Consider the following 13452-nt stretch of genomic DNA (forward strand, 5'->3'; position numbering starts at 1 on the left):
AAAAACTATAGCATCTTAGGTTTTCACTACTTGGTGTTCACTGAGGGAAAAACACTGAGATGAAAGAAAAAAAAAACACTTTCCTCTTGAAATAACTTGACAGATTCTTGACTGAGTTTGCCTTCTCAAACAGCTGCTCCTGGCTGAGTGATGCGCAACAATTTAATGAGCATTCTCAGAGCAGAGGTAGGCTTTGGTTACACAGTGTTTTTATCATCAGCAAGCAATTATAGAATATATAACAATACTGAGACCTTCATCATTATTCATGATAAAATAGGTATATATTTGACTGCAAAAGGACTGAACCACAAATTTATAATGAATTCACCTGATTTGCACAGGGTTATTACCACGAATGGGGCATACAGTTTATTATAGAATTACACCGCTTGGTTGTTTGAATTTCTATCAGGATTTATACAAACAGATGTAAACTAAAAGGGCAGAGAGAGACAAATGTAGATAGGAGACTTTGTTGTTATCACTTTATAACAGATGTCTGTTCATACATCAAAAATAAGTGTAAGACAGCTTAATGACCTCTGACATGGTATTGATATTAGGTATTGATATTACTCTTAAACAGGGTGATTAAGAGGGTTTCAGATGGGGAGAACACTATGTGAATTATTCATAGCTGTCTATGTGCAATGCACTGGACTGGGAGACCCTCTATTGCAGCATTTTCAAGCAGACAGAAAATACTGAAAGGAAGTTTGCATATGCTCAACCACAAACACCATCTTACTTTCTATTTTGTAATTTACATGCATTTTAAAAGTGAATAAATAAATAAATAAATAAATAATTTAAATAATTACTTTCACCAATGCTATGCATTGTTTTCACCTTGTGTAAAATAATACAAATAATACAATTGATTTTACAGACTAGAATTTTATTGAAATAAATGTCAAATGTGCTTGAGTACATGAAATATATCGTCAAGACTTTTCTTAGAATAGCCTACAGAGGCATCTAGACAGGAGTGGAAAAACACATTTTAAAGCTCTCACATCTTGCTTTTTCTCTGCCATCGGCAGATTTGATAACAGAAATATCATCTTGTTCATCGTATGTTAACTGCAACACCAAGAATGATATAAATATCTCCAGACTGGATGAAGTTGGCTTGTTTCTAGTGGTTTCCAGGTGAGCTGACCCTGCTGGTGTAAAACATGGGCTCTTTAATGGAGCTGAGCGTAGACTCGAGGACTCTCGAGGCCACGTGGCGGCTTGTCAAGACTGTAGTAAATAATGAGACCATCTTGATTCAAGGAGCTCATTTTGTCTAATGCTTGAATAATTACAAACAATACTTACAAAACCGAAGGCAGCGCGCTGGCTTTTAAGCGATCAGAATAATCCAATCACACTGTATATGAAGACAATGACTCATTGTCTCCATCTTGTCAGGTCCATTAAAATTGTGTTTTTTTATTATTAGTTGAGCAGAATGACGGATAAAGAGTTAGCGCTCCTCTTTCCAGCTCTTACTCTTGGCAACCTGGCTCCGGTTCCCATGGAGACAGGCCTACAGCTAGCCACGGCAGATGGAGGGTGAGCTGGAGGTCTAAATTTGTCCCCCAGCATCCTATCTGAGTGTAGTGGCACGCAGGCAAGAGGAAGTAGATAAACAGGCTGACCTCCGCACGCCAGTGGCAGCATCTCATGACCCCACGTGTCCCCTCGCTGAGACCTCAACATGTTCATCAAAGACAAACCGGAGGAGGCGGTGCTGCTGGCCCACGCCGCCAGAAGGCCCCTCCTGAATGTCACACCGCAGGAGTCAGAGGCACACCTCAACACCCCGCCTGTACTGGCACAAACATCAACGTTCAGTAAAGATCATGGGGGGAAAGACATCACGACCCCTCTGAACCGTGCTGGTTATCGTCCCTGTCCAACATCCTTTCTTGCAATGAAATGATCACCGTTGACTTGTTTGACTAGAAAGATATGCTACACAGCTTTATTTACAGAGCAATAGGCAGCCAATGTGAAAATTATTTTCTTATGCAAATCAGCCACAAACTATTTATGTATAGTTTACCGTAAAAGCACAGAATTACATGATGTGACTGTTTATAAAAAAGGACATCACGTGGACATCCACATGCCACACCCTGTCGCAAGCCTGAGCTTTCCAACATTGTGTGAACATTCAGCCCAAAAGCAAAGCTGAATTTGGACAAAGGAGTACAACAAATGAATAAGCTTTTGATTTAGGATTACAAAAAAGTAAGGCCATCCTTAAAAATATTTTGGTTTGCAGTAACAGTAAAAAATCTTTTTAAAAAGGGTAGGTAGGTCTATATATTTTTTTAAAGTTTCAATGTAAAATGTTGGTAATGGTGATTACGTAGGTATGAATTTAAACAAATTAGCATATCGTGACGTCACTGACTGGGTCTTCAACCTGTGCCTTTGGGCGCATCATTGCAAACCTCATTTTGATGCAGGCTATATAGGCCACAAACAAATTGAAATCTTTGTCAAAAACATGTTTATTGCATGAATTTCAGGTGAGAAGAAAAAAAAATGAGGCACTGTTATACTGTTTTACTTGCATCCACCGCTAGGTGTCAATGCAACCTACAAATGAGAGACCGTTTACTTTGCTTTCCTGGGTTGTCACTTTTGTGAAAAAAAATCCTGTTTGATTTGAGTGACAAGTGTTCATTGAATCAACTGTAAAATCGATTTTGCATGTCTAGATGTATTTTATACAGCAAATAACATGAAATATAGGTAAATCCTTGGACAACAGGCAGGACGAATGTTCATTGAATTGATTGTGGAATCTACTTAGCATGTCTAGATGCATTTTATACAGCAAATAACACCAAATATAGGTAAATCCACAGACAACAGGCAGGACGAATGTAAAGATTCAATATATTGGTAAAGACCAATATTTCTGATGATTTATTGGCGTGAAGTTACATGCACAATGACAAACAGGAGTGCAACATTCTCGAAAAACAATAAGCAGAGTGCACTGCCATAATGGAAATCATTTACTGCAGGCTTCAACATGGCTGTGTTTACAATAAGAAATGTCAACAACAACAAATCGCATAGGCGATTCTCGCCCGAATCTGTATCTGTATGCATGAGACCGTCTGAATACCGGCAGAATTCACATTTCTATTGTAAAAAAGAGAAACATTGTGCAGAAGTATTATTTGCTATTATGCGTGTGTGTCTGAGGCTGCAGTTGCTCTGTGATGCGTGTTCCAAAAAAAAACTCTGAGAGAAGGTCGTTAAAATCCATTTCCTATTTTCGTTTTTGAAACTTATGTTGGTTGATTCGTGCAATAGATTTTCGAACATAAAGTGACAGTCGACATGGTCACGGTTTTAGACTAGACGGGAGAAGGGATGGGAAAGATCTGGGCACAGTTTTTCCAGAACTTTTTTGCTTTTGTATTAGTTGTTTGAAGAGTAAAAAAATAAATAATTGGTCGGTCTTAACGCAAATGTACAACCGGCAAATTGGTTGGACTAAAAGCAAAAAAAAAAAAAAAATCTGAGTCTGTCCTAAATTGACAGGGTTGGTCGGGTTAGGGCAAACAAGAATATTTTTAAGGATGGCCTGGTATAAAGGTAAATAATCAATCAATCAATCAAATCAAAAAAAAAAAAAAAAAATATATATATATACATAGATATATATATACACATAGCTTTCACAGGAATGAATTACTATTTCAAATATATAAAAATAGAAAACAGTTCTAATAATATTTCACAATTTTACTGTTTTTACCATAATCTTTGATCAAATAAATGTGAAAATGACTTCGAAAACACAAAATCTAAAAAAGACCCCAAACTTTTCAGTTTTTAGTCAAAATAAACACAATAAACAGGCCTTTTAAACTCAGGGCTACGTTTAAAATGAGCCTAATTTCACCATGTATCACAAGACAGACCCCACATGTAAAGCACCACACATGCTAAGTGACTAAGTGACCTCACAGAGCTTCAGATGCTGGCAGACAGACTTGTTAAGAGGACTTCAAGAGGCTTTTTGTGTTTACTTTGATTAAGGAGCAACAAGGGCAAATCAGGTCAGCGGGTCTTCAGTTTCACCAGCCCAGGGTACTTGTTTCTGAGCAGGTATGCATATCAGCAAAAGAGCACAAGCCATGCTGGATCACTTTATTTGTTCAGCCTCACCTTAGTTAGAACATAAATTAATGGTTTTCCATTGAATAGTTCCCCAAAACGAAATAATTCTGTTAATACTTCTTACATTTCCAAAAAAAAAAACGTTTTCCTGATACTTCTAAGATTCAAAAAGCACCATAAAAGTATCATGTGGTCTACGACTACTTTATACTTTCTAGGTTTTCTGAAGTCATTGTTTTCTTTGTGGAACAGCCCAAAATTAATATAGTTATTAGATAAAAGTCTTTGACATTCATCTTTAGAGATCCTGAGAGAAGCTGAGATGTTTATGAACAAATCATTCTTTCAAAACCAATGCACTAAACCAGTTTGAATGACTCATTCACAAACCAGACTGATACAGTTCAGTGACTTAATAAGCGAGTCACAATTAAAGTAAATTTATGCATTTTGGTCCATTCCTCATATCAAAGAGTTTAAATTCAGAAGATTTGAAAAACCGTACACAAGCCATATGAATGACTTTTATCATACATTTATAGTGTTTTTCCTCTTTTTTTAAAGTGTAACTAAACCCCTGCTCAGAGCCTGACTCCACCCACTGACAATATTTGAAAAATGCTGAAAAGTGGGCAGATCACAGCGGAGATAGAGGGGACGAACCTAGGGCGGGGCTGAGCGAGTGCGGCGTGATCCTGAGACCCGCAGTGACGGATTGATTGACAGCTGCTGTCAGAGACGCTAAAATGGAGAGTGACTGTAATGACGCAAGTAGCTTTGCAACAGAGCGATCATTTGAAGTAGAGGACTTCTCTCCCCCACTTTTACCTGAAGTGGAGGGTGTCGAGGTGTCTGTTCATATCAATTCGAGCCGCTGGCTCAAACTGCGGTCTTAACTCCCGCACCGCGTCGCTTTTCAGCGCGAGCTGTGTGGAGAAGCCCATTTCCACCTCCATTGCGTTGGAGAAGCAATCCCGTGTAAAACGCAGTTTGCACACTCGAGCTCTAGGCGGGAACTTGCGGTCTTCCAGGCCAAATGCATGCAACCACTGGCGCTTAATTTTAAAGTCTGCTGGTAAACTATGCAGTCCAGCAGTGCTGTCGCAACCAGCCACACACCTCCGTACCATCCTGACCACTGTACTAAATACAGATAAATCTACGCTAACTTGAAGATCTAAACTGTATAATTGCTATGCTAAACAGATGCTATATTAGTCTATCCTGGTCGTTACCAATACTCGCAATTCCAGCTCCTGACTCACTACAGTGATTTTGATGGTTTTATACTGCCAAGTGCGTGGTAGCTCGTACCAAGGGGCGTGGTGAGCTGGAAACTGCTTACGCCACCTGCCACCGCTTACGTCACTTGCCACCGCAACATCCAATAGGAAAAATCAACTGCAGTAGCCACCGTTCAACCTGAAGAGGGCAGCACTCAGACGTTTTTACACCATATATTGTAGAATTAAAACACTTTATACTCAAATGTCAAAAAAGTTACCTGAATCAATGTACAGCACTAATAAAGCCCCATTCTTATAGATCATTAACTAAAAAAAGTTGGTTTAGGGTTTAGTTACTCTTTAAAGTTCATTCTTCAAAATTAATCTTTTTGCATTTTACACAACTGTAATAAAATGTCACAAGATTTTGCAACAAATGTGTAAATAAAAGCATTTGTAATTTTTAGGTTAACTAAAAAGGTTAAGATAAAAAAAAAAGAAATAAATAAATACTTGGGTGACACATGCCTACTTCAAGTGTACTGCTAAACACGGCCACTCAGGGCTTCCATAGTAACCCGAGACAAAGAATGAGAAAGATGAGCTGTGCGAATTTCATTCATTTACATTCACAGAGGAACAAGTGGAACGGCTCAGTCTTCAAAGCCACCCACAACATCGTGCTCACGGGCCCGTCAATCGCCTCACCCTTCGGCTTTCAGAGCACAGGGCTGATAGGAAAATTCCACCCACATTAGGAAGTGAATCAAACAGTGCTTCTAATGGGGAGCGACGGTGAATCAGATGGCCCCCAGAACTCTAACAAGTGCACGGGCCGGCCCACACAGCCGCCGCTGAGCCCTCTGATATGATTAGTCATACTCTGGCTGCATTTCTGAGCTTCTTTATTCCCTCGTTACCGCCACCTCTCAGGTCTCTCCTGGCTTTAACCTTCCAAAAACAAAGCAGCGTTAATGAGGAAGCCTTTTAGGGCTTTTCAGAAGTGCACTTTACCTGTACTCCACATCCTCTTCCTGATGGAGAGATTCTCTAACTAAGACAAGGAAAATAAGGGCCTCAGATACTGCTAAGAGTTCAAGCTCATCAGATTTGACACACTAGCACACCGAGTGCGAAATAGTGTTTAGTCTAAAGAGCCTACAATCACACAGCCTCAGGCGGTTTCAACTCAACAGATCATTAGAAAATGTTTAGTTAACAGGTTTTCTTGAAAACGTGTAGAACATGCAAGACAAATGAAGGAAGGAGTCATTTATGACGAATTTCCCTGGATGCAAAGAACATGTGAAAACACTGCAATTTTTTTTTTGCATTCTTAGTCATTATTTTTATTTTCCTACTAAACCTCATTAAGAAAAAAAATATGCTGTGGCCATGATTGCTCCCACAATCATGATTTGATCTCATTGCAATTTGTTCCCACTATCTAGGTTCAGTTAAATCAGTGCAGCAAGTTAAAATAAAATTAATTAATACAACATGGCTAAAAATTAAGTCATGGGAACTAATTATTAATTTGTGGCCAAGATAGCCATTTTTTCTTCTTCATGTCATAAGTGGAGCACCATATATACACGTTTTTGCCACATTGTGTAATATCATTTATTAGGGGTTCAAGCACGCAGTGCTGAAACCCTATTGTTTTTGTTAGGATTTTTATTATTATTATTATTATTCTTCTCCCCTAAAACTGAACGTGCAGCCCAAACCGTAAGGCCTAGAGACTTGAAACTTGGTCAGATGATAGAGCTCAATTTGGGGAGAACCTATCAAAGTCTCAGCCCAATTGGCCAATAGGGGGCGCTACAGTGATCGGAAATGCGTTTTAGCTAATAGCTCCTAAAGCGCTTGTGATAGAGCCAAAAATCTAACATTTCTGGAATCCTTGGGTCATGCGAAATGAAAAACGGTCACTCTGATTTTGGGTCTAGGAGGCCTCGTTTTTTCGCAAATTTGACGTATGTCCAAAACCTACTTTTACGAACTAGTCCTAGGTTTTTCGCCCAATCTGAACCAAACCACTGCAGAAATGTTCTCTGGCCAGTGAATATCAATAATTATCAAAAAAAAGTAGAAATCTCGACTCACTGTCGTAATGGGATGCCAAAATGTTTGAAAGTCGAGGACCAATTTTACGCAACAGGCTATAACTCATGAATGAAATGAGATATCTTAACCAAACTTGCTGAACATTTTTATGAGTTAAACTTTGGTCAAATAAAAAAAATTGCACACCTCTGCCACTTGGGGGCGCTATAAAAAGAAAAAACACATAAACGGCTATAACTAGGCAACCGTTGGCTCGATCGACTTGAAAATTGGTATGCAGTGTCTTGGTCTGAAGGGGCACAAGTACCTATGAGGATATTTGCATATCTCAAAAAACATGGCCGCCATTGGCCAAAAATTTTTAGGCACCTATTTGAAAGGGTTAACAGATGTTGATCGGAACGAAACTCGCTGGGTACGTTCGACTCATGAACCTTAAGGTCTGTAAGAATTTTGAAAGAAATCGGCCACTAGTTGGCGCTAACGAGTTTTATGGCTCTGTAATCACGTGGTGTTTCACATATCAACACAATATGCATATCATTTGATAGATCTCCTCATAATGCACAACTTTGTCTCAAGAACCATTGCTGTCAATCAAATCAATCAATTGTTATTCACAAATATGTTAAAAAGCTACTTTTGCGAACTAGTCCTAGGTTTTTTGTCCGATTGGAACCAAACCACTGCAGTAATATTCTGTGGACTCTCTAGATCAATAATTATCAAAAAAAATTTGAATTTTGTACTTTGGTTGGCTTTAAAGGGGTAATTTAGAAAAGGGGTGTGGCCAAACACACCCCAAAGCCTATAAAACCTAAACGAAAACTCAAAACTTTATGAAACTTGGTGAAATCATGTAACAGGTGACTCTTAACAAGCATGCAAAGTTTCATGAAGATCGGACCATAGGTGGCGCTATAACAGTAGAAAAGGTCTCAAAACACAAGATTTATATGGTAAATGCCCTCAAATTGTTTGAAAATGCTCATATATTCACTCAAAAACACTAGATCTTCATATCATATGATAGATCTCCTCATTCTGAACAACTTTGCCTCTGGGACCAATGTTGTCAATAAAGCTGTTAATTAAATATTCAAGATTATTTTAAAAAGTTACTTTGGCAAACTAGTGATAGGGTTTAAGCTGAAAATCAATAACACCACTGAAGTACAATTCTCTAGACTCTGAAGGTCAATAATTATCAAAAACATGTTGAACAATTGCATTTGGACAACTATAAACCAGTAATTTTATAATATGTTATTTGCATAGTGTACACAAAGGCCTATTAATACAAACAAGAAAGCCCACAAATTATCAAAACTGTAAAATAATGCATAATTTCATTCTAAACAAGCATGCAAAATTTAAGAGAGATTTGGCAAAAAAAAAATAACACTATAACAGTTATGTTTAAAAACAAATTGTTGTTTGAGTAAATGCAATTTATAACCACTAGATGGCAGCGGAAGACCAATAATGGGCTCATTCAGCTAAGTTAAACAGTACTGTTGAAAGGATTCATTAATTCATGCCTAAACAATCAAAAAACACAGTTACAAAATTTTAAATCTCATTGAGTTAAAGTTTTCCATTTTGTTTATACATATATATCAGTTTTTAAATGTTTGCCACATTATGATTACAGTGAAACCTGAAAATGACATCTAAACTCTGAAAAACTAGTTTAATCATTTAATTTCAGTGCATGTGTCTGACTGTGACTACCTCAGAGGCCTTAAATGCTTGAACCCCGGTAAATGCTGCTTGCAGCTTTAATTTTATTATTAATTTGTAGTTTCATGAATTTATTGAATATATTTTTATATAACATACATGCATACTTATATATATATATATATATATATATATACAGTAGAGACCAAAAGTTTGGACACTTCTCATTCAAAGAGTTTTCTTTATTTTCATGCCTATGAAAATTGTAGAGTCACACTGAAGGCATCAAGGGCTATTTGACCAAGAAGGAGAGAGATGGGGTGCTGCGCCAGATGACCTGGCCTCCGCAGTCACCGGACCTGAACCCAATCGAGATGGTTTAGGGGTGAGCTGGACCGCAGACAGAAGGCAAAAGGGCCAACAAGTGCTAAGCATCTCTCGAGGAACTCCTTCAAGACTGTTGGAAGACCATTTCAGGTGACTACCTCTTGAAGCTCATCAAGAGAATGCCAAGAGTGTGCAAAGCAGTAATCAAAGCAAAAGGTGGCTACTTTGAAGAACCTAGAATATGTCATATTTTCAGTTGTTTCACACTTTTTTGTTATGTATATAATTCCATATATAATTCCACATGTGTTAATTCATAGTTTTGATGCCTTCAGTGTGAATCTACAATTTTCATAGTCATGAAAATAAAGAAAACTCTTTGAATGAGAAGGTGTCCAAACTTTTGGTCTGTACTGTAGATAAAGATCTGACATCCAATTTAAGTGAAATAAAATGACAAACTAAAATTATTTTATTATTTATTTTAATGGCGTCTCAAACCTGTTTACATCTGTTTCTTGAATGAGAGATATTTAACAGATTGTCCAAGTTGCTTATTTTCACACAATCAAAGTAGAAGCACAAAAGAAGGTCAAAGGCTTTCGGAATAACATAAGCTTTAGTTTATAATCACAGGACTTTCATTTAAGGGGAATTATGTCATTATTTCAAGGTACATAATTATGCCTTAAATTGAAAACTGCATAAGATGTTTAGATCTCTTTATTGAAAAAGAAGACTGAAACACACACACACACACACACACAGTGTTGTGTAATGTAACTCAGACACCATGCACTCACAAAATGCTGTGACATTAAACTTAAACGCTCCGTTAACAAAAACAGTGAAATACTCACTCTGAAAGCTGATCTCTTTATGTCTAGTAATTCCAGTTAGCGTTCATTTTCCAAACAGAACAGAGCATACGATCAGATAGACGGAAGGTAGTGCCGTCCATTACCTGAGGAGTTCTGCCACCTCACACTGCTAAAGCATGAATGAAAGCCACCAAACGACACAGCGGATATGAATGTTTGTGTTTTAGTGGGTGTACTTCTGTGAAGTGAGTGAGGGGGAGGAGGAGGAGAGAAAGACAGAGAGAGATGGGAGGGGGAGAGTAAGAGTGAGAAAGACAAGGAGTAAGAAATCGAGTGGGTGTGAGAGAGACATGGAGACACATGGCAGGAACGAGGTGACGGAAAGGGTGTGTGAATGAAAACGGTTACAGTGATTGAATAACAGGCTTCTCCTCCATGCACAAGGACAGCTAAGAGATTTATTGCTGTGATGACCAACTGGCTAAGCCAGAATGCAGAATTGGTAATGTAACGGTTATGTATGTACATTTACACTTTGACATGAATCAGATATTATAACTAGAACATTAACTTTTTTTTTTTCTCAAAAGATTCGTCTTGCTCAACAAGGCTGCATTTGATAAAATATATAAATATATACAATTTTGAAATATTATTACAATTCAAATGATGTTTTCTATGTTAATATATTTGGAAATTAATCTGTAATTTATTCCTGATATGGCAAGTCTTCTATGTCACATGATTCTTCAGAAATCTGACTAATTTATTAAAAGATCTTAGGGCCTATACTATTAGATTTTCTTCTTTTTTTTTAATGCTTTAGATACATGATACGTTGTATGTCTCATATGTCTCAGTACATATGAATCAGTGACTACTGAGAACTACAGATGAGGAGATCATATGATGTCATTACACAGATGGGAATTTGTAGGTTTATGGTTAGTGAATTACTGTCATGTCAACTCAGTTTGGCCTTCTTTCCACTGAACTTCCACTGTTCAGTTAAAAAGTGCAGCCATATTTGTATGATAACATCATGATGAGCTAGACCACTGGCTGGGTGGAGCTCTCCCAGCTTCGGAACTTGTAGTTGTCCACACACATATCCACATGTGCGAATGCCCAGACTCATCACAACAGCTCCTGAGCATGAAAACAGTTCACAGTTATAGGAAATTCCTCTAGGGCTGTGACTCACAAATGTTCCTGCTGCACAGACAGAGAGCCGTAATGGTGCATTGTGGGCCGATGAATCAACACACTCCAAATGGGGCTTTCCCAGTGAACGAATGACACAAGCACTAAGAATCCAGGGAGAATTCAACTGCCTACTCATGACACCATTGGCACCAAAACACTTTATTAATGTGCTTTTAATCAACAGGTTTTTCTGATTCTTGATTGCTAATTCACACCAGCACATTCTATTACAAATGATCAGCTAAAACGCAAACAAAATCTAATAAGAAAGCATGAAAAAGAGCAGTTTTGACTAACTGATATCACCCTTTGTTTACTAGAGAAAGTGACAAATTTCTGGATTAATAAACAAACAAAAAAAATAACTGAATAGATATTTAAACTGAGTGTCTATTTACACTAAGTGCAAATAGCCCGCCTTGTTGGCAGAGGCTATTTACACTAACTTTGCCCCCCAACATGTGACTTGGCTGGTCAACACTACAAATGACTAGTTTAACAACAGATCCAGTTGTGTAGATGGTAAAGCGCATGGTGTTGTCTTTCTGATGCAATCGATCCAAGTTCGAACCCGCCTTTTGCCAAACTTTTTTCCCTTACCTTTTCAAATGTCATATCACATCAGAAAGGTATTTGAAGTGAAGGAAAAAAATAAAAAAGTTGAAAATAAAGTATCAGAGTATGGTAGGGAGGGCTTATACTGTCCCAAAATGGTGGCATCCATTTAATAATTTGAATTCAAATTATAATTTACACTCAATACTTTACTATTGCATATTGTTTTATTATGTACTACAATACTGAGGTATAGATAATTGCTACTATTTGCAATAAGTAGAATAAATAGAAAAAAAATCTAGTGTAAATATAATCTATAGCTATTTGCATTTAGTTAAAATAGCATATAGCTAAGAAAATACTGCTATTTTCACTAAGGGCTGTATGTGAATTTTTTTGCAAATAGCACTGGTGCTGCAGAGGTTGAAAGTTTTGTAGCACAGTTCAAACAGTTTTAGCACAAGTATAAAACATCTGCTATCATGTCTGAAAACAAACACAAGTAATGGAGTTCATCATTTAAACAGACATTGATGTTCCATACGGAGCACAAAAAATACAATCATAGGATTTTGCTATAAATGGAGTGCAAAAACACCTCTTACACTTCAACATTACACAACAAAGAAGGCAGACCCCACAGAGCTGTAACTCTACCACTTTTAACACTGATGTGAATGTATGTGGAATTGTACACTAGATTGAGACGGAGGCGCCAGAACTGCAGCTGACGTGCGCTTTGGCATGATACTACGATATTTCTTCAAAAGCAGAATGAGGAGACATTTTAATCATCCATGATCAAAAAACTGCATATCGCACAAAATAACTACAATAACTACAAAGTATAATCAATCTCACACACAAAGAAGCACAATGAAATCACTTAACACTATTGAGCGGCTGTGTAATGAACATGTAAAACTTTATGAATTGCACATGTGCTACAGTGGTAAATTTATTATTCACAGACCAGTTTTTTTCGTAGCATGTGCAAATAATGTTGCACTGTAAAGTCCTGTCACTTCATGTAAATTGAATCCATTGCTATAATAAATAGCATCTACACTACATGAAATTATTGATATAGCTAAGAAAATGTGTTATTTAGCAATTGTAAATAGCATCTAATTGTCATTTACACTTGCAATTAAAGCAATTAGCCCCTGACATATTTCAAATGCAGGGGCAAAGTTTGTTGAATGTGTAGCTAATATGAACTGTTTTTAATAAATAATAAAATAAAAACACAATGTTAAATATTTCTTTCATGGGAATATTTAACATAAATATATTGTATATTTATGACCCTGGACCTCAACACCAGTTATAAATGTCAATTTTGTGAAACTGAGATTTATACATCATATAAAAGCTGAATATACTGTATAATACACTTCCCATTTATGTATAGTTTGTAT

The 13452-nt window shown here is 37.2% G+C and overlaps 1 protein-coding gene across 3 annotated transcripts in view; it reads right to left on the reverse strand.

The window, feature by feature from the left end:
• The window catches only part of LOC132158670 (transcription factor HIVEP3-like), a 91890-nt gene that overhangs the window by 16977 nt on the left and 61461 nt on the right, over positions 1 to 13452 (reverse strand). The window contains exon 1 of one of the 3 annotated variants that reach the window (XM_059568180.1): positions 10307 to 10480. The exons of the other annotated variants lie outside the window; for them this stretch is intronic. The gene's annotated coding sequence lies outside the window, so the exon portion shown is untranslated. Of the gene's footprint in view, positions 1 to 10306; positions 10481 to 13452 lie in introns of those variants that run through there. 3 annotated transcript variants of the gene reach the window in all.

The sequence above is a fragment of the Carassius carassius genome, chromosome 15, assembly GCF_963082965.1.
Source record: "Carassius carassius chromosome 15, fCarCar2.1, whole genome shotgun sequence".
Taxonomy (NCBI): Eukaryota; Metazoa; Chordata; class Actinopteri; order Cypriniformes; family Cyprinidae; genus Carassius; species Carassius carassius.